Here is a 23,815-nt window from a genome sequence, read left to right on the forward strand (position 1 = left end):
TCAAACAAGTTCGCGAATAAGACTAAAATGTCTGGATTAGCTGATCTGAGATCGCTGCTTGTGTTGTGAGGGTCATTTCTATCGATCCTCGAAATCATGATCAGCAATGCAGCGATTGGCTGACGGCACAGCAGCGTAATGACATCATCTGATTTAATATTCAATAATCCATGTGAGCAAAATGATATCAAATTCGCAATAGTAAACGGTTTGTTAAATATAATCCGCAATAACGTTCCATATTTGTTGTGAGCTGCAGGCTTTACACTTCTTATGTGTCAAGAGTATTTAGCTATTTATTTAGTTTTACATTTTAGATCGGATTTTCTTTACTATAGCCTATAGGCCTATTTTAGTTTCTTAATCGGCGTAAGGAATTTAAATTAATTTTGCATCAAAAAACCATTTTAATATTGGTAAAGGCGTCTGCAACTTTTGAGAAGCATTAAATGACTGGTATATTAGCTGTCAAAACCTGCATAACTGCATAAATTATTATTCCTTTATAAAAAACAAACAAACAAAAAACAATGGAATGTTGTGCATGTCTATTATCTTACAGACAATGTACTAAAGCTGAATCGGTACCTTTAAATAGTACGCATTTATCTAAAAAATCCATATTAATAAATGTTCTCTATGATCCCCTTGGGATCGAAAGTTTTTGTAGTTTTATTTACTAAGTTTTTAATATAAGTTTTATTTATATATATTTTTAAACTTATATGTATATATTATTAATTATTTAATATTATTAATTATTAAAAAATTATAAATGTGTATATATACTTTTTAAAAACTTTTTTCCAAAGTGTATATAATCTATATATTACTACTGTAAGAAAATATCAGCATTTGGTACATACTTTCAGTATTACTTTTGCTTGAACTGACCCGATCTAATCCTGTTTACATGAAATAAGCCTGCTCTTTAGCAGGTTTGAGCTACCAGAACTGTTGCTATGCAAAGCCCTTTAGATCCTGATAAACCAACACAATCTCACAGCAATTCGTAACTTTTTGATTTAGTGGCTAATTCGTATGAATTCGTACGATCTAATGCGTACATTTTCGTACGATTTGCTCATCCCCCAATGACGGTTGGGTTTAGGGGTGGGGTTAGGTGCCACGCCTCCTTTTTAAAATCGTATAATTTCGTACGAATGAACTCGTATGAATTCGTACGAATTAGCCACTAAACTGACAAAACGTAAAATACTTACGTTTTCTCGTGAGATCAGGCTGGATAAACCTGTATGGTTATATTCCATGAGATCAACTGTCTAGATGTACATTATCCCTTTCTTATTTGCTTAGTTAAAACAGCTCCAAACAGCATCCCTAAGCCAACCTACAATATATATGGACTTTTAAAATCCCTTAAAAGTAAGCTTCCAAGAACATATTCTGTTTATATTCAGATATACTGTAATATACAGGAATTATAGTTCATGGTATAAATGTGTCTAAACCGTATCCAAAAACTAGAGAAGAAAAGTTTCAAATAAAGCTATTGTGCTATTCAATAGATAACACTTGTATAATGCATTATCATGCTAAAGAAAAACGTTTGTGATTATTTTGAGAAGCTGCTGCAGTGCTGAACTGCTTATAATGCACATTGTTAGACCTACTACTGACTCATTATTACTCAATGATGTAAACAGTCTGGTTTATGTCATTGAGTTAAAACTAAATGAGTGTCTTGCAGACAAAACCAAAACCACAAATGTCAAAGAGCTCACTAACAATTAAATACATAACAATGACTGTATAGTGTAACCTCATTAAATCTGGCTTTTGTCACTACTTCAGATTTCACAAGCAGAATTCCCACTCAAATCCACATCTGTCTACTATGTGCTAACAAGTAAAGTATTTATAAACCACTTACTGTGTGGATAAATGCATTATGATAAAAATAGTCATGCAATTAAATCTGGTTTTCATTTCTATAAATGTAAACATGACTTACAGAAGCTTTCGTTTAATCAGTGATTACACAAATTGCCAGCCAATGATTTGCAAGTTAATCAGCTTGCCGATTGATGGAAAATCTGTAAATGCTCACTTGTCATTGGCTGCATTCCAGTCATATTTTTTATTCCCTTCACTCCATCTTGTTCCCTCGGTTGTACATCACTGATTACATTACACACGTGTCCACTACTGATGGAGCATCTGAATGGGTTTAAATGGAATGCCATAAACCCTTGAGCACTTGGGCACTACATTGATGTGACATCACAGTCACATTGGATTCTGGGACAAAATGGTGCTAGAGTGGATATATAAAGCCAACTTGGATGGTATGTCAAGGTAAGCTTACCTAATACACTTAATTAAGAGCAACAGGCTTGAAAATGGAAGCAGGGATGCCCTCGAGGCAACAAGTGAAAGAAAGTTTGCAATTGCGTGTCTAAAAGTGGACTGGAATGCAATCTTTATGTGTGATCCACTGAACAACGCGTCAAAGTGCTCGCCGACAATGAAAATCCAATATCTAGCATGCTAAATATTCCAAACCAGTCAGCCAACTCAATGAGAGAGATCAAGTAATGAGCTGAATGGCCTTTGTGTTCAGGAGCTCAACGGAAATGTCTGCTATTGGCCAGAATAGTCATTGATGTACTCGCTTAGCCCTGGGTTTACACGCACACAGGAGCCACATCTATCAACAGAACAGTGCAGATACGAGCGATTATTGTTATGTATTTAATTGTTAGGCTCTTTGACATTTGTGGTTTTAGTTTTATCTCGAGACACTCCTTTAGTTTCAGCTCCATTCTGAAGATATAAACCAGACTGTTGAGTCATTGAGTAATACAGAGTTAGTAGTAGGTCTAAGAAAGATCAGTTTACTGACAATAATTAATAAGGACAGTAAGAGAGAGACTGGAAAGCAGTGGAGGCAGAGGGGAAGGATCGGCAAAGGATCTCGAGCTGGGACTCGTTCCCAGGCCACCGTAAGAACCTCCATGCTATATTTGACGCACTTTACCTCTAGGCACCAACATTGACTTGGCTATGTTGCCAACTATTTTCAATGGAAAGTTACTGAAGAGGAACATTTGTCATTGGTACGCAGAGCCAGATGTTCAGATGTAGTGCCATTCACCAGTAGTGGACACTTGTAATGTAATCAATGACGTACATCCATGTGAACGAAATGGAGGGACATTTGCGAGTGAAAAAATTGGACTGGAAATGCAGCGGTTGTCAGATCATGTAGTGTGTAACCCCCACTTGTGGATCATTTACGTAGTGTTGTGTAGTTTAAACACCACAACAATTTAAAGACCAATCAAGTCATGTAGACTGAATGGCACAGAGATCCAAACTAGCCTTAACCAACACAATCCTACCTGTATCACTAAGCCTCAATATCAGTGTTTTGCAACACAAACTGAAAATTAATCAATTGTGTCAGAACAAAAGTTTATATATAAAGTGTGACTTTCCATTCTCATGCAAGTATCATCATGCATATGGACATTTAGGGTTCACCATTGAAAATAACATAAGTAAGAAACATAAATCAGGTACACAACTATGTCTAAACATGGTATAGTATTTGTAGTGTTTGTACCAAAACATGGTGTTTGTTCTTAATATGTATAGTCCTCCCATTGCCATATCAGACATCCCAAGTTGATCAAAGATATTTCTCGGAGGCTCGGAGACTCCCGCAGCATCCGGGAGACTTGGGATGCCTGCCATATAATCAGAATTTTATTTAAATTCAGTAAATAGGTGAATATTTGGTTACATACTAAGATAAATGATTTCTCTCCTTGAGAAATCTAATGTAAAACAAATGACCGTTTACATGTATTCTGTAATCTGCCGTGAAAAACATTTCCTAAGTATCTCTTTCTCTCAACACCATATGTTTGATACTACAGGGGCCCTGCAGAAAGAGATGAAACACTATTGTGTGAAGCAGCATGAAAAATTGCAGACATTAGTTCAGTGTTTCCTCGGGGAGAAATGTTTGCGTGCCAAAGCAACATCACTCAAACTTCTGATGGCACAGCTGAGTGACGTACTGCAGTGAAAGGCAAGAAAATGTTAAACTTGACATGATAGTATACATCTGTATAAACATAACCTTAGCATAATCTGAATTGTGAAAAAGACAAATGAGTTTCATGTACTATGCACGCAGTTTAAAAGCGTGCATACTAATCATGATTCACATTATAACATTTTTTAATGTAGGAAATAGTGACATCTGTAAAAACCACATCCTCTTGAGTTACCTAAGAGTCATCTTAAGATGAACTGATATAAAGTTATACAAGTCTCTTCTTTACCCCAACTGACACATTTTCTGTCATCATTTGAAAATTTTCCCCTTAAATGCTGAAACACCAATGTATGCAAAGTGCTGCATTTAATTACTGTACAAAGCACACAACTTTTGAGGCATTCTGTTGGATGCAAATGGTTAGCAGATATTGTTTCAGACTGCACAAGAGCTTGTGAAAAGTCAATTTAAAAATAACTAAAACGTAACCAAAATTACTCTACTTATTTTAATGCTTCTTATAAATGATTTATCTGTGCAATTCATTATTTTGTAAAAATTTGCCCTTGTAATCTCTTATTAAATACGATAACTTTCCCTCCCGACTCAAAAGAACTTTTCTTCACTTCTGGTTACATTGAATCACATTTCGGAAGGGTCTATGTCAGGGGTCACCAAACTTGTTCCTGGAGGGCCAGTGTCCTGCAGATTTTAGCTCCAACCCTAATCAAACACACCTGAATGAGCTAATCAAGGTCTTACTAGGTATACTTGAAACACCCAGCCAGGTGAGGCAAGTTGAGGCAAGTTGGAGCTAAACCCTGCAGGGACACCGGCCCTCCAGGACCGAGATTGGTGACCCCTGGTGGTGGCATGTCTCATTTCTGCCCTGAATTTGTCCAATGATGAACCTTCCTTCATTTTGTTAGCAACACCCAACTTCCAACAATTCAGTCATTTCTGCATAAATATAATTTCAGGGCTGTTTCACTTCTCACATCTTAACTCCTAAGTACTAAGTAACTACTTACTAACTAAATTATTCCATATTCATCAATTAAAAGCACTTTGAACAAAGAAAAAACATTGACATCAACCCCATGTTTTTAAAAATACTGTCAAATGGCAACATGTTGAAAAAAGAAGAGGGCCTAGGACAGATCTTTGTGGTACTGCATGCTTTACTGCTGTTAATACTTGGATGATTCCAGATGAATGAGGCAAGTAGGCTTTTAAATATGAATGCTTGTCCATGAATGCCAGTGTATTTTTAAATGAGTATGTTGTGACTTAAACCGATGCTAATAACTATAGTTATTAGACATATACAGCAAAACGATTGGTTGACTAATTGTGTGTGTGTCAAGTGTTTGGAAGTGTCTCTTTTAAAAGGCTGTAGGTGTCTCTAATTCAACAACAGGCACCATGCCTGAGGAAAAATCCATTGATCCATTTTCTTGTACTTATACTTGGCTGGGTTTCAGGGGCAGCAGTCTCAGGAGAGAACCCCAGACTTTAACCAGGCACTTTAACCAGACCCCTTTAACCAGACACTTCCTCCAGCACTTCCGAGGGGATCCTGAGATGTTCCCAGGCAAGCCAAGAGACAAAGTTCCTCCAGAGTGTCTTGGGTTTCCCAGGGGTAAGCCTGGATCCAGGAGGCATCTGAATCGGATGCCTGAGCTACCTCAGCTGGCTTCTTTTGATGTGCAGGAGCAGCGACTCTGAACTCCTCCCGGGTGATAGAGCTCCTCACCCTATCTATAAGGGTGCATCCGTCAATGGAACTCATTTCAGCCACTTTTAAGTTCATGACCATAGGTGAGAGTAGAAACATAGATTGACTGGTAAATTGAGAGCTTTGTCTTTTGGCTCTGCTCCTTCTTTAACACACTGAGCAGGTACATTGATTGCATTACTGCTGCCGCTGCATCGATTCGCTGGTTAAGTAAATGTCCCATCCTTTCCTCACTGATGAACAAAACTCCAAGATACTTAAATTCCACTGCATGGGATAAGGACTGTTCTCCAAACTAGAGATGGCAAGCCACCTTTTTCCGGTGGAGCACCAAGGCCTTAGTGCTGATTCTTGTCCATGTCATGTCACAATCAGTAGCAAACTGTCCCAGTGCATTCTAAAGTCCATGTCCAATGCGAATAGCAGAGATGAAATCCTGTGGTTTCTAAACCAGAACCCCTCTGGCCCTAGGCTGCACCTAGAAATTCTGTCCTTAAAAATGATCAACAGAACCAGTGACAAAGAGTCTAAAATGCACCGGGAACAAGTCTGTCTTATTGCTGGCAAAACGAACCAGACTGATCTGTTCATACAGGGACCGGACAGAATCATACAATACAATATATACAGTAGTAAAACAAAAAAGGTATTTATATAGATTTTTATCTTGTCATTTAATATATTTATTTGCTTTACCAGTCTTTATGCATTTGGTGGCTTTTTGTTGTTTGCAGGAAGAACCTTTGGTTTCCCAACAGTCCAAAGACATGCGATATAGGTGAATTGGATAAACTAAATTAGCTGTAATGTGTGAATAGAACAATGCGTGTTTGTGTGTAATTAGCAGTTCATTCTGCAGCGGTGAACCCTGATAAAAGCAAGGAATAGGCCTAAAGAAATTGAGTGAGTGGAACAGAATAAATAAGAACCCAATGAACTTCTAAACCAGCAATTATTTAGCAACCGATTCCTGTTTCATGCATCAGGCATGTTTCAAAGGGAGGTTTTTCATTTGGTGGAAAAATAAAGTGCACAATCTCAAAGGAGTAAAGGCTGCGGGGATGAGAGACTGACTGTGTGAGACATTCGACTATTTGTTTACAAACCACAGGGCTCCGCTCTTTTCCTCGGATCCTGCTGTGTGACTCCAGACACTCTTGACATTCCCTCAGTAAACTCAGACTTCCACACAGCTCTCTCTTTGAACTGTCACAATGAAGGACCTCCGTCTCTGACATTATTATAATGGGTACAAGCTACAAGGGTACAAGCTAACAAGACCATTCGGCAGTTAGGAGAGAACATGGACTGTTTTCATATGAGGCTAAGTGTCCATGTTAGGCCATGTTAACCATGAACAAAAATATGGAAGACTCCCCATTGGCAGCTCAACTGTACTCCGCCATATTGGTCATTGCAATTTACCATAATTGTCTAATTTGGATGGTAGAAAAGACAAATTAACTATGGTTTATTGATGGTAAAATTGTAGTAACTGTTGGAATATCTAATCAATTCCATGCATGTTCAATAAAAAGGTCAGGAAAGGGTTTCCTTCAATGTCAAAAATATTAGTAATTTATTGGATACAAATGAATGATTTAATTCACAGAATTTAGTTTTCCTCAAAGCAATGCAAGAGTTACAATCAGAAGGTGCACAACAACTTTCATTTCCTGATTGCAGCTTTCACAGGCAGCTGATATTAACAGGTGGAGTTTAGTGGAATTCATCACTCTTCCATCATTCTCCAGTCCTCCATTGGCCGCACCCATACATACGTCCTCATACGTACATACGCTAATTATTCTCTTTATTCTCCATTTCCACCTGGGGATACTGTTCCCGAGGCCCTCAGACTATGCAGACTCACTGATTCGATCCAAGACCAACGACGAGATGATCCCAAGGTTTCCATATCCTGGACCAGGCCGTATCCTGAGCAGCTACTGTGGTGGTCATGGAGGAGTGGAGAACATGAGACTGATTCCTGTGACGCTCCAGAGACAGACGAGTCTTCGCTGAGGCCAGCTTCCAGCCTTCGCCGCTGAGACTGCAGCTCTGCTCTAGACATTTGGCCAGCGGAGAAATTAAAATGGTCGTGCCCAACTGAGCCTGGTTTCTCTCAAGTTTTTTTTTCCTTCACTTTCGCCATTTAGTGAAGTTTTTTCCCTCTCCGCTGTCGCCACTGACTTGCATGGTTCGGGATCTGTAGAGCTGCGCATCAATGGATTTGCTCTTCAGTATTTGGACTCTCAGTAGTGATTATTAAACCACACTGAACTGAGCTAAACTGAACTGAACTTAAACACTACAAACTGAACTACACTGTTCCTATTTACTGTGACCTTTTATGTGAAGCTGCTTTGACACAATCTACATTGTATAAGCACTATACAAATAAAGGTGTATTGAATTGAATTGAATTCTCTGCACAACGTCAAAAGCACAAGACTTCTCAACTGCAAATATTCTGTGTTCATTTTCAACCCATCTCTGCTCACAGGAAGTTTCACTGCAGCTTCTGCAAAAATGCTTTATTAGTATGCAAGGCATATCACACTCGAGAAGAAGTTTGTTTACTACATAAATCACCTTAAGCAATAGAAATACAATTGTTTAATGAAAATAAAAAGAGACAAAAATGATAAAAAATATATTTCTTTCTCCAACATAACCAAGATTTTTGGCACATTGAATTACATTTGTGTCAGGACAGTTTTACTCTGTCCCTATACAGTATATCCAAAAAGAAAGGAGGAGATGGAGGGTAAAATAAAAAACAAGGAAAAGAATGAGTGAGCAAAAACTAAAGAAATAGGCGCAAATTATGGAGAGAGCAACAGAAAACGTCTAGAGAGGTGTAAATAATTAGGATAAAGGATCGAGTTCCAGGTTTAGAGCCAGGACCAGAGCTTTCAAGGGGCTACCATCAAAGTACCATGTCACATTATAGCCTGGTAATAACAGAAAATGTAATTTCCTAGTTAATATTGTAGATATCTCTAGGTAATTTCCCAGGTGATTATGTAGAAAACAAATATTTTTCAGTTGTTTCTGTTCGAGAACAAAATACGTCCTGTCAAGGCATTGTTAGTCCTGTCACACCAGAAACTATTATATAAAAATGTACTATCTGAGAAAATATTTACTAATTATTCTCTTTAACTGTAGATTTAAGGTGGTGATATATATCCACTATCTAAAAGTAGTTATTTTACAACTATATTAGTGCCTCGAAGGTATTCTGTGACTGCACATTTGGCTAATTTTGCACAGTTGGAAATTACAAAACCATGTTTAATACAATTAGAGACAGGTGACTGATAAGCAAATGCAATATCAAAGCAATTCATTAGAAAACCAGTCTAACACACACAGATTTCTGTGACAGGGCCTGGTGGAGTCTGCATGAGGGAAAACATTTCTTTTCCCTCCACTGACAGTTTTCATGTGTTGTCACACCATTAGGAGAATGCCCCCCTGGCAGGTGAAACATTACTGTCTCCCACTGACCACCAAGTGGGCTGAGTAATTTCTCTTTTTTAGACCCATCCCCCCAGCTTGATGGCAGCTTATAGACGACTCGTGGAGATTGAAGTCACATGCATTGCTAAGGTGTGATTTTTTTCACAGATTTCAACAGTGTGTAAAAATTTTGATGGTTCTGTGGGTTTCACCTATCCAAACTGAACTTTATTTTGTATTTTCTTTCAGGTAAGGTGATTGGCTGGGCCATTCTACATCTTGATTTTCTTTCTCTGAAAGCATTTAAAAGTCTCCTTGGCTGTGTTTTAGATCATTGTCTTGCTGAAATGTTCACTCTGGTTTCATCTTTTTCATCCTAATAATGTAAATGTTGGACTGAATCAGCTAACCCTACTGAAAAAAAACTGCTTAAACCAGCCTAGGCTGGTTGGCTAGTTTTAGCTGGATGACCAGCCTGGTTTTAGAGGGGTTTTGGCCATTTCCAGCCTGGTCCTAGCTGGTCAGGCTGGGAGATGACCAGCTAAAACCAGCTTGACCAGCCGAGCCAGGCTGGGAGCCCAGCCAAAACCAGCTATATCCAGCTTAAACCAGGCTGGTCAAGCTGGTTTTAGCTGGTCATTTTCCAGCCTGACCAGCTAAGACTAGGCTGGAAATGGTTGGAAACCAGCCTGGAAGTGGTCAAAACCCCTATAAAACTAGGCTGGTCAACCAGCTAAAACCAGCCAACCAGCCGCTGGATTTTTCAGCAGGGAATATTTACAATGACGAAGGGCAGAGAGTTGTTAAACAACTACTGAGGGATTTCAGCTGCTGTCTGGGCTTTCACTGCCTTTCTACACCTCCCTTTCTTCATGAGTTCAACACTTTCCTGTGTCACTTCATTTTAGTTACACATAACTTAATTTGTAAACTAATTAGATTTGTTTTCTTTTCATGTATTTCTTTAGTTGTTACCAACCTCTGGTGAAAATCAACAGCGCATCTTTAAGAAATATGTTTCCTGAGAAAAATGGTGACTTGTTGAATACTTATTTCCCCGACTGTCAATACGATGATCAATGTATGATTTTTACAAGGTTTCTATTGTAATTTGCAGGTTAAGTGCAAACATTTTTTAATTGAAATACAGTCAAAGTATAAATAGCGAAAGTGAATGAATAGATTTTTCCTACCAGCAATTTATTCATCTAAGCAAATAAAACAAGACTAAATATAAAAGCAGACACTTATTAGCTATGATTAGCTTGAGTATCCACAAGACAGACGTAAACACTGTTGAATTGTAGCTCTGACACAGACATGACAACACAATCTCACGGCAATTCGTAACTTTTTGATTTAGTGGCTAATTCGCTAATTCGCCACTAAACTGTCAAAACGTAAAATACTTACGTTTTCTCGTGAGATCAGGCTGAACATGACGGTTTAAAATTACTAAAAAACAACAGCTATGAATATGGATTGCAAGTGCCCACAAGTTACAGCTCATGATCATATCTTTTTTCTATTTTTTTCTGTTGTTATGTGATCCAGTATCCGTAACTTGAAACAGATGGATAATGGATAGATAATGTTACTGCTAAATAAGTACAATATAAAACATATGATTCTAATCCTAATGCTCTGTGCTATCTTCTGCTGGCAGATGCTTGGCATTGATATATCCATCCATCACTGTAATTCTTTCTGTGTTAATAGATCACTAGTTTGGGATATAGATATTGTAGTTATGTTTAAACCATATATCCCCGGTTTTGTTTATTTTGGTATCCTTATTCTGCACTTTATTTAGATGTGTCTGTTTTTATATGTGTTTTTGATGTTTTTCTGATCAGTCCCATCTGTTTGACTGTAGGTCCTGTGATCATATGAGAGCTTTCAAATTGCATTTTAATGTTTGTATGCAAAAAAAATGGTAAAAAACTAGGGGGTCTGTCTAACATTAGACAATGAGAACCTGGGAGACAACAACTAATGTTATATTATGTTTTAAAGGTTTTAATTGTACTTACCGATAAGCAGATAAGGACAGGAAACATCCTCTTGAAGCTTAAAGCAGATCCTACGCAAGTTGATTTTCAAATGATAAACCGGTGCAGTCAATAGGACAGGGGCATATCAGGGGCCAATCAGATTTTAACTGGGTCCAGTTCCCCTCTGGCCTTACCCCTGCTGAACATGACGTGTTTTTAGATGAAAATGCCTTTTTCAACTTTATCTGGATCAGTGTAGATGTAGCCTAAGGAAAAACTTGATTTATTTAATCTATGGGGGAATTCATTTCTAACAATTACAATAATAACCATTGCAGACAGAGCTGTTTGGGCTCTGATGATACAATCATTTATTTTGGAAAACAATATTTTAAAATAGTTAACCAATTATAATAAATAACCTGTGCTTTCACAATATGGAAATATTTGTATGGATACAGTGGAAGGCAAAATTATTAGCCCCCCTGTGAAATTTTCATTCTATTTCTACTATTTCTTAAGTGATGTTTAAAGGAGCAAGGAACTTCTTCAAAGTATTTCCTATATTTTTTGCGAAACATTTTTTTTATTGCATTTTTCTGGATTTTTGTTGTGTTGATGCTAGATATTTGGCGTTAGATTCCTGAGTACCTGCCTGAAGATGACAGTTTGATGGAACAATAGTGAAGTGGACTTGAAATGAGAACATCTAAAGCCCAGGTGTCAAACTTAGGCTATGTCCACACGTACATAGGTATATTTAAACTGAGTTTTCCCCGCTTTCATTGAAAAAAAAAACCTCTGTCCACATGAAAATGCAAAAAACGCAGGCATGTTATGTGCATTGTAAACCAACAGGTGGCGATAATAACGCTTTTATACTGAGTTTACATCAAACAGGGAATTAAGTATATTTGCAAGTAAATTGCATACTAGTCAATGCAAACACGAGTACAGAGGCGGATTACCGTCCCACAGTTGAACAATGCCGAATACACGATTAATTTGCCGCGAATATGCAGAGTTTGCCTTACGCACATCTTTCGTGTTTAGAGTGAACCCGGCTGTGTTGGTCAATCAGAGAGGAGAAAACACCGTGCATGTTGACGTCATGAGGCTAAAATTCCAGTTTAAGTGTCCACACGACCACACTGTACCCAGAGTTTTGGAAAATCTTCACCCTGGCCGGAGTTTTCAAAAAGTTGCAGTTTCAGTCACCTGGCATTGTGTTTTTGTGTGGACAAACAGCCAAACCGTGTAGAAAAAAAGTGCGGTTTTGAAAATACCCATGTTTGTGTGGACGGCCTCAGTTCCTGGAGGGCCACAGCTCTTTACAGTTTAGTTCCAGCCTTAAATAAACACACCTGATCAGACTAATTGAGTGTTTAGGCTTGTTTGATACCTACAGACAGGTGCTTCAACAATGGGCTAGAACTAAACTATGCAGAGCTGCGGCCCTGAGATTGACACCCCTGATCTAAAGGATTGATGCCCACTCCTACCTGCTACATCATAAAACAAAGTACAGTCATCTATCTCACACTCACTTAGGCCTAGATAAGAACAGGTGGACTAGAGAAAAATCTGGCAACTTCAGAAATACCATTTTACCCTATCTATACAAGTCCTAGGAAGACGATAATCTAAACATATGTCAAGTTTTTCACTTGCATGCCTTATTTTTATGTACATATTTCTCAAGCGTAATCTCACATTAAATTTAAGACCTAAAACCCATTTTTGAGCCATTTTAAGGCTTTTCCCTCCTGCTACGTAGTAAATGCCTGATATCTGTGTACATGAACCATGCTGGATGGCTGGTCCCCTTTTCTGTTGGTCATTGGCAGCTGCAAAAAAAATCCAATTTTTTCCATCAATACATGTCCTAATAAGATGATAATCTAAACAGCATGTCTAAACATATAAGCTTTTCACTAGCATGCCTTCCTTTTATGTGCTGTTGTAAATCTTTCAAGTGTAATCTCACATTACATTTAGGACATGAAACAGTTTTGAGTTCTGACTACATAGTAAACGGGTCTCTGTGTACATGGGTCATGCCGGATGGTTGGGTCCCCTTTCCATTGGTCACAGTTGGTATCTAGTCACTTAGCACATAGACCTTGGTTAATGGCTGGTTCCCTTTGGTGTTGTTTCAGAGAATTAGAGTTTTTTTTAGGTATGTCCGATGAATTATTGGTTGGTCATAATAACAGCAATGGTATCTGCGGGTAGCACATATATATTCTAAAACCTGAGGAAAAAAAACAGAAGATTGGGAAATTTACATTTATTTTGTCCTTTGGAAATGTATGATAAAATTTGGTGCACTTTAGCCACTGATATGACCAAAGTGTATGAAACATTACGGCTGATTTATACTTCTGTGTCAAGCGTACACCTACGGTGCAGGGCCGTGCACAGGGGGGTGGCCCGGTGGCTAGAGCCACTGCCCCTTTGCCTTTATTGGCTGAGGTGCCCCTCTTGCTCGATCGCCACTCCTCGCCATCCGCTCTTCAGTTTGCGTTCGCGTGGAGCACCTGCCCCTGTAGGGGTCCATGCACGGGCCTGCTCCGGCGCAGCTTTGACGCGGTTGCAAATCCCTTGCCAACGCTGATACGCACCTTTCAAAAAAATGTAACTACATGTCGCAATGACGCGTATCGCAAGCTCTGCGATTGGTCGGCTTTGTAGCGCTGACAAATGTGAGCGGGGTGAGAGCAGCGTGAACCCGTTAGACTGAGTGTTTACAAGTGTCAAATCCCGCGAAGGAGCTTCAGATGGAGACTGTTTAGTGTTGACCTCATGATTAAAGTTGTTGCACGTCCACCGGCTCTCGCCTCAGAATGAGCGAGCTTTCGCTATTTCGTACATTAAGGTAACGTTCAGAAAAAACAAAACACCAGCGAAGAAACACGACACAGAGGAACATAACCTACTGCCAGCTATTGTTTGGAGGTGTTATTGCAGAGCAAGTATAAATGCATGCGCCATGGGTCAAGCTGATCACTCAGTGCAGAAGTATAAACCGGGCTGTTTACACCTGGTCACCTAATGAGTTTTTCTGATCTGATACAGTAGCTGATCAGTGCTATCTGATTATGAAATGGGCAGGTGTAAACGGCCTCTAAAATACATCAGAGACAAATATAAATCTGGATTGGGATGCTTTCCTTGCAAAATTGGACAGGTTTACTGGATCTTGATGCAGAAATCACATGTAAATTTTACTCCTCCCAAAATTAAAATATATACATGTGAGAGCACACGCTATAGGCTTTACCAGCATTTCACAATCCTGATTCTTGCAACTTCCAACTATTGTATGTATGACCATATATTTTGGATATTTCTCTTACCGCTTCAGAGGTTTCTTCCATTTGACAGTTTGTGCCCTGCAACTTGGACATCACAGAATATTCTGCTATGATTTTAGTTTGAAATCATGTTCAATATAAAGGGCAACGTGCGCAATATATGACATATCTTAATCGCATTAGTATGGTTGATAAACTCCACACTACTGTAACAAGTTTAACTGACTTCTTGTGTGCAAGGGGTAGAGAGCAGTGAACACTATGTAGCGAACATGTCAATCTCAACTTGGTTCCTTTTTGGAATGCTCTTCCAATGAGCTGGTTTTCTAAATCAGGTGTGTTGAACCGAAGAGACATGCAAAATAAGTAACAACAAATGCCCAGTTACCATCCAACCCAATGTCCTGAGAAACTGTAATGCAATTTCTCTTCAGGACTGCCAATAATACAAATCACTCTCGCATTGCTTCATCCAACCCCCAGCATCATGAGTTTGACCTAAATTTAGTTAGATTGAGTTTGTGTTTTTAGTTATTTCTGATTGCTGATTGTGATTATTAGTTTACAGCTTAGTTGTTATACATAAATGGTGTGTGTGTTCATTTTATGTTATTCATTCAAATTCCTTCGGCTAGTGCCTTATTTATCAGGGGTCGCAACAGCAGAATGAACCAACTATTCCGGCAAATATTTTAAATAGCAAATGCCCTTCCAGCTGCAACCAATTACTGGCAAACACCCATACACTCACATTTACACACACTACTACACTACGACCAATTTTGTTTTACCCAATTCACTTAGAACGCATGTCTTTGGACTGGGGAAAACTGGAGCACCTGGAGGAAACCCACACGAACACAGGGAGAACATGCAAACTTCACACAGAAACACCAACTGGCCCAGCCGGGACTCGAACCAGTGACCTTCTTGCTGTGAGGCGACAGTGCTAACCACTGAGCCACCATTTTGCCCGTCTTTTGGTCAATAAATTACATTTTCAAGTAAAGTTTTTATGAAATTAAGTTTTTGTGTGAATGACAAGAGCCTCCACAGTTTAGCGATATCTCACAAATCCTACATATATGTAAATAATAAAATAAACGTCTTCAGATTTTGTGGGATTGAGATTCTGTGGCTGGTGCCCCGAGAAAGCAGTGGCTTTGCATATAATTTGCATATAATGTGGGTATTTGAAGTTCGGAATCATATTTGTTTAGCAGAGATACAGTTATGCAGACAAATGTAAATGGAAAAATCTTCACAAATCAGATAGATATACAATGGGAGAAAATGCATGAAGGGACCAGGTGTACATAGACACATTGTTACACTACAAATTCTCAGAACTTTTGTGTGGCTAAAGCTGCAGTCACACTTGACTTTTCTTCCCATAGACTTCCATTCAAACGCACGCGAATGCGTCAGACCGGAAACGCGGGGTCATGCGTCAAGTTCAAGCTTGGTGAACTCTGACCTGCTAAATCGCATCACTTAACTGCGTGAGCCCAATCGAGGATCAAAACAGGACCTCTCTGGACAAAAATGTAAAACATGGAGCAATCGCTCGCTTTTTTTAATGTCTAATCATCTTGTTTAATCCCGCCCCTTTTCGCAGCGCCGTAAGACCCGCCGTAATTTCGCACACACAAAGGCCAGTGTGACCGCAGCTTTATTCTAAATTCACATATTCCCAATCTGATTGGGAAAATGGGGGGGAGAGAGTGAGAACACTTTATTTTATGATCTAACAAGTATTAAAACCCTTGTTCAATTAACTATGGATGCAGATCATTTTCTAGTGTGTTTGCAATCAGGAAGCAGCAATTAGTGGAGCCAAACAGAATGAATTTTTTAAATTGTTTTCAGAGCCACACCATTTACTGTTTTTGGGAGTCAAACTACAAATAGCTTTAGAGCCGACTGCACAATAAACTTGAGTAAGTATTTTAGAATGGACAAAATTGCATATTGTATCTTTTAAATAGCTTCAAACGCATCCAATCCATACGTTTGTGGTCACTTTTTTATAAACAGAAATCTAAATCAAGCAAATCTGCATGCGAGTATGTAATTATCACTCCAAAACTGCAAATACTCCGACTTTAAACACCATTTTGAAGTGTGTGCTAGTCTTTTATCGCCGTCTGACAGTTTGGCTCTTACAGGCAGCAGCCATTTTAGATGTGGTTTGCGACATGTGAGCTTGCAAAGATATAAAGCCTGAGCTGGAATAAAGAAAATGTTTGACAGAAGTGAACACAGATGGAAAAAGCGAGTTACAAACTCATGTAAGTGCTGCCATATGTTGGTGTAAAGGGGTTTGCACGATCAGATCATCGTCTAATCGCAGCACCTTGTATGTGATTTCTTTCTTGAATATTTTAATATGGCCATGGGAAAATGCTAGCAATACCTTAAAGGTCACAAGCCACAAAGGCAAATAGTTCTTCTGTCCCCAGAGATCTGATTCAGTGTGCCGCCATATGGAGATTATTACTTATGACTGAGGTTATTCTGGTTTTAAAAACAGATTTTACACAATCATTTAGTCGTTTTACTTGAATTGATAGTTTAAAGATTGTTTTATCATCATTTACTCACCTTGAAACTATTGTATCTATTGTAACAAAACACAAGCAGAATTTTCACATGCATGCAACTTACAGTTCTGTCCTGCTTCACTTTTGTGGTATAGCAAGAGCTCTGTGAGTCTTTGTGTTTCCCAGTATGAAAGTATGGAGAGAATAAATGATGGCAGCATTGAGTTTGCTTCAACTATTCATTTTAGAAGAAAGGTAATGGTGTTCTGTGTACAGTAGATTACTGAGCCTGTCAGCTGAGGGTTTTCATTCAATGAATACATTTTGTTCCCTACCATATTCAGTTGCTCTACACATGTAGTCTATAAGCTAGTCAATAAGGTACTGAAATGAAAATCAAAGCATGCAAGACATCTGTATACCATGTTTGCTTTGTTTAAAGAACACTCCTTGCTTTGCAGCTGTAGATGTTGTAGTATAGTTTTCTGTCTTTGAGGTAGATTGTCAGGTCATATAATGGATTTCCAAATGAGTAACTCCTACTACATATACGTGTATTTTGTTCCCCAAAGAACATTTAGCCAAATGAAAGTTTTAAAATGATATAAGGTTAGGTGATTACATGTTGGTGGCTGAATTATTTACAAAACAAATTGTAATGTGCAAGAAAAAAAAATGGTTCCATATGTGAGGTTTATTAATAAACTAATTTCGAGAGGATCATGTGCTTATGATTTATCACAGCCGGTCTCGTATTAAGCTAATCAGTATCATCCAATCATATGAGCCATAAGCTACTATAAACAACCACAGTTTTCAGTCCACTTTATCTTCGTTTGGAAGAAACCCCCCTTCCTCCCCATTCTCCTCCTTCACTTTAGATTGGGCGGCACGGAGGCCCAGTGGTTAGCACTGTTAGCCCCACAGCAAAAACACTGCCACCCTGGTCCTGCCAGGTCGGTAGGTGTTTCTGTGAGGAGTTTGTATGTTCTCCCCGTGTCCGCGTGGGTTTTCCCCGGGTTCTCCGGTTTCCTCCCACCATCCAAAGATATACATCATGCATAACAATGAAACATTTGTCTAGCCCCCTTTTTTCCTCACGTGTTCCCTTAGCTACTGCAGACGGGGAGTTCTGAGATCCACCGAGCTCAGGCTCCCCTCTCGCTCTGCAAACGGGAGGAAGCCCCGGGCTCGAGGATCCCTTGAGCTCGGGGCTCTCTCCCGGGACAGCATGCCAAACAAGCTTTTGATGAATCATCAGCTAAGTGTGAACTCTTGAAAGAACATTTAACATCAATTAAAAACTTCCATTCCATAAAAGATTCTTGATATTTTAAACATGTTCTTAATAGTAAGATTTTTTTTTACTTTATTTATTTGTTGATTTATTGCTAGATTAAACTGTTTGTAAAGTTTCTTATGAGAACCAAAATTGGTTTTCTCACCTGCAGCCTTGGAGCCCATATTCGCCTCTATGTGAAGGAAGGACCCCTACCAATCAGTGATGCACAGGGACATGATGCATCAGCACCTCAGTCAGTTGGGTCTTCGGGTCAACCTTGATATGAGCAAGTGAGCCCCCAGGCAGAGCATCTGTTTTTCTGGGATAGAGAAGGACTGAGATGGGCATGACACCACAGCACAGATTAAGTAAACATCACTCCCATATGTTTCCATGCATTCAGCCCCTGGTTGAACCTCAGGTTTCTACAGGCTCGAGTGCCAAGGCTTCTTTCTCAGGGACAGAGCACCATATGGCACCTACTTCTGGGACCTCTACATGTGGGTTCTAGAATGGGGATACAAAACACATTGTATCCCAATGAATGTAAAATAAATCTATATAAGTAATAATTTAAAGAGTGCGATGACCTTCTGAATGATATTATTAGCAAGATTAATGCTCCAAAATTAAAAAAAAAAACATGAGCACACAGTTTAGACATCATTACTGAATGTGGTTTGAGAAGGGAAACAGAAGACTTAAGTGACCTATCTCCAGCAATAGTCGATGATGTGACTCAGGGTAGAGCTCCATCTACGAGGCACCTATGCCCTGAAATGGAGTCTGTTCATTCAGTGGTGCGATTATTACTGAGAACACCCCTGAACTTGTCTGATTAGCATTGTGCTTATCTTCCTTCAGAATCAGTTGGAGCAGAGACTGTTACCCTGCACATTGAAGGTTTATGGTGCTGCCATCTCTGCTTACCATGAACCCATAGATGGAAGAACAGTTGTGAAGCACAACCTGATCATCCATTTCATGAAAGGTACCAAGAGGTAAATTCCACCCCATCCACCTGATTCATTGAACCACTGGATTAAGTCAAGGTAAAGTTTCTTTCACTAAAGACAGCACTACTGGTCACGTTGGCTTCAATCAGAGGTTGAGGAGCTAGAGGCATTTTCAGTCAGTGAATCGAAAGCCTGCCTAACCCCGGCCTGGCTATGTGCCCAAATTTCTCACCGGCAAGTGCTGCCTTAGACTGTGTACTGTTCTCTCCTTTCAAATTAATGTTCACTCTTTGCACATCACTCTTTTTCACACAGAACATTGAAGTTCTGGGCAGCTCTCCACTGTTATGGAGCAGCGGAAGGGAAGTGTTATGTCCAAACAGAGGCTGGGCCACTGGATAGTGGATGACATCAGTTTGGCGCACTAGTCACTAGGAGAGTCTTGTCCTTAGGGAGTAAAAGCTCACTCAAAGCGGATGTTGCCTCGCATAAGTGCATGGTGCCTTTCTAACACATTTTAAAAGCTGTGAGCTGGGCAATACTTAATACACATTGTTTGATTCTGCAGTTCAGAGTGGAGCCTGTTTCCTTCTAGTTGTAGGGTAAAACCAGGAAATCACAATGAAACTGTTTGGTGTCAACTCTTGCTGTGCCATTCAGGACTTGAATGCTTTCTCAACATACTGTCACATACAGACTCTCTTGTTTTAGCTTAGCTAGGTAAAACTTATTACAACCCCCCTTAAATTAAAAAAAAATTCCAAACAGGTAATACCAGTGCACTGTGGAAGTCAGATGGCAAGACTTTGGAGATGCTCATGCTAGATCACATGTGTCAAACTCAGTTCCTAGAGGGCCGCAGCTCTGCACAGTTTAGTTCCAACCCTGATTAAACACCTGATCAAACTAACTCTGTGCTTTAGGCTTGTTTAATACCTACATGTAGATGTGTTGAAGCAGGGCTGGAACTAAACTCTGCAGGGCTGCGGCCCTCCAGGAATTGAGTTTGACACCTCTGTGTTAGATGCTTGGTGACATTGCCCCAAACACGTAACGTGGTTCAGCTGATGTGTCACTTTCCATATTCAAAGACCTTGTTTATAGCTAAGCAGATATAATCTGAGATTGATTTGCACACGTGGCTGCGTATATCCGCCTGAAGAGACCGGCATAAAACTCAGAGTGGATGGTCTCCTTGCATCATTGCAAAAATCTCCTTTTAAAACCTTTAGATGTTTGGGGCAAACCATATGGCTTTATTTGACCAAATCTTCTGTATTTCTATATGTTTTTCCACTATTTTGAGTTGCACACTTCATTGCATTGTGTTACCAGAAATGTCTGGACAATTGTTTGTTGTCGTTTTGTTTTTCTTAGTTGGTCATGTTACATTTTCTGGCGAAAATTGAAGTTGACGGATCTATGATCATACAGTACCTACCCCAGTGCGGTGGGAGACAGACACAAATACAAAACATTAGGTTGGCTAATAAACTGGATGAGCTTGTGTTATATTATTAACGGGATGTTAAACCTTGCAATTTCACAATTGATCAGTATCAAGTATTCCAGAGAGCTGTATAATAATAGTACGTAATATGTAAGCGTGGAACTTAACTGTAAAATAAAGATCTTCCAAAAAACGTTCTCTCAAATGAACCAAAAATTGTTATTCTTGGCAATGCTGCAAACCCCTATTTTGAAACCTTTACTTTTAAAAGTGTTTTATTCACTCCTGTACCTACCTGTTTGAAAAATAGACTCCTTAATGAACACCGCCAGACGACTTTCTCAATACAACTTAATCGCTTTACAAAAAAAAAAGTAAAAACATTTCAAAGACGAGTGTTAACTTCCCAGAACTGTAATAATTTCAAACCGTTCCAGTGTTTGTAGCATCAGTCCTACTACAATGCTATTTGTTCATATGTGGTTTTGAGCAGACTGAGTGTTGAGTATTTTCACAGTAGAATGGATGGAGATTTTCCACTCAGATCTGTCAGCAGGGAATGAGTGAAAGTCTGCCTGGATCACGTCCACTAAAGGAAGATTCCAGATTAACGCTCTTGCCAATGATTTAATTCAGACCACATGTGCTGGACAGCAGAGAAAGGAAGATCATGAGCGAGAGGGACAACATAAGAAAGACAGCTACTGCAGTTCCTGCTAGTGTGAAAAAAGAAGCATAATTCTGAAAAACTCTGTGACTTCTTACACATTGAATTGCTTCATCCTGACATTTTCACTGTGAAAGTCATACATTTTCACCAAAACAAGAGCTGAATGCTTGACAATAGAGAGCTCACTTATATTGCAGGGATTCAAGAGTTTCCTGTGAATTTGGAAAATAAATCAGTACTTACATCAATAGCAGAGGAATCATGGAATGTTCTTGCGTCTCTGGACGGATGAGTCATCGATAATCCACACCATTAACAAACATGCGCTGGTTGTTGTGGGAAATTGTGGGAATCTCTTCTTCAGGGTGGTCACGTCTCACCCACTTCACTTTTTTATTCTTTAAAGTGGTGGCATTAACGAATGTGATTCATCATTTAAACAGCAGTTTTGTTGCCAGTCTTGATGGAGTGGTTTGTGGCAAAACTAAAAATGGCCTTTTGTTGATTGTTGGTCTATTTAGAAAACAAAACTGTGGTCGCTCGATATGTTTACACTCCGTTAAGCGCCGGAACACACCAAGTCGACGCCAAACAGCTAGCGTAGATGAAAACCAACTGTGTTTCATCTTGACCAAAAAGTTGTTCATGAACACTCCAAACCGATGGCAGCCAACTGAAATGAGAGCACACGCTTCTCATTTCACAAAGGGAAACCAGAACAGGAAATGTGTTCAAAGCGTAAACAAAGCAACGTTTAGTACCATTATAACAGTACTTGGAGGGATACGCGATAAATTATGCACCAATAGATGGCAGTATAGGACAAAACATGATATATATGTTGTGGTCCATAGCCAACTCGTTTAGTTAGCGTCACACTGCTGTAGATCACATACACTCGAGACAGCGTAGACTGTTTTTGGTGATTGTTATAATTTATGCTTAATGGGTGCATTATTGACAAGAAACGACACACACACACACACACACACACACACACACACACACACACACACACACACACAACACATACATTCTAAATGCCTATACATTCTACATCCATCAACCGGATTAAAGTTTGTTTCTAGGCAAACTGGAATGTTGCACCTCTTCTTAATTGAAGAGCATGTCTGGAAAGTGGAAGCTAGTGTTACACATATGGCATTTTACATGAATAGATACAATTGTGCAAATATGTCTGATAATCTAATAATCCGTATCATTTGCAAATATTTGAGACCCACATAGCAAAATATCTCTGGCCCAGCTCTGGCCCACACAATCAGCTGTTGCTTGGCCCACATGCCGCAGTGAATTACGGTACATGACTGGACCAAGTCTGTGCTTCCAGACAAGAGCCAAACATGGACCAAATCTGGGCCAAGTCTTAGCCAAGTTAATAACTCATAACTGAGCCTGAACTGGGCCAGATATGTTGGTGTGTCACGACTGCAATGAAATTGATAAACCCATGAATCATTGCACTTTAGGCGTGCTATGGGCGTGCCTTTCCTCGAAGCGACCTGATAGGTAGAAATTTTTATTTTTATTTGAAAATAATACAAATGTGTTTTTTATGGGTCAAGATAGACCAGACTCACATGGCCCATATATCAATTATTAACATCTGGGCCAAATACTACATTTTACTTCTGGCCCAAATATTGTGTGCCGCCTTAAAGACGGTGCCACCTCTGCCAAACCAGGCCCATGTTTGGCCCACATGCTGTATGCCACTGCCGGATGAATGCCTGCTGTGTCAGATTTATGCCAAATCTGGGCCAGAATTCTTTGCTACCTGGGGAAATGTAGTGAAATTATAGATTTGATTACTGATCTGGACTTGAATTGTTTGCTTGGGTACGTTTCTTCAATTTTTGTTCTCACACTCTGATTCGTTGCTGATTAACCAATCAAAATGCTTTCTTCTGCTGATGACCAAAGGCGATTCTACATGCTGAACTAGGCCAACTTGTTCTGCCGTTAACCCAATGAGAGGTGAAATGAGAAACACACCAAACCAACTAGCTGGACCAATGCTAACCGACGAGCCAATGCCACCCAATGGCTAAATAACGCGGAAGAAAAAAGTAAATTAGGCACAAATATGTTTACAAATCATAGACACCGTTAATGCCGATTTCAGACTGCATGATTTTAGCCCCGATATTGACTTACCGACAGGTTTTGAGAAATCGCCGACAAATGCCTGAAATCACAGTCAAATCAGTGCTCGTTCATCCAAGTAACAATCACACAGTGTGAACTATCAAAGACTCGATCTGAGAGAATCGCCGATGAGTCGCCAACACCCGTGAGATATTTGGCATGCTAAATATCTGGAGCAGTCTGTAATTCAAGTCATGC

The sequence above is a fragment of the Danio aesculapii genome, chromosome 17, assembly GCF_903798145.1.
Source record: "Danio aesculapii chromosome 17, fDanAes4.1, whole genome shotgun sequence".
Taxonomy (NCBI): Eukaryota; Metazoa; Chordata; class Actinopteri; order Cypriniformes; family Danionidae; genus Danio; species Danio aesculapii.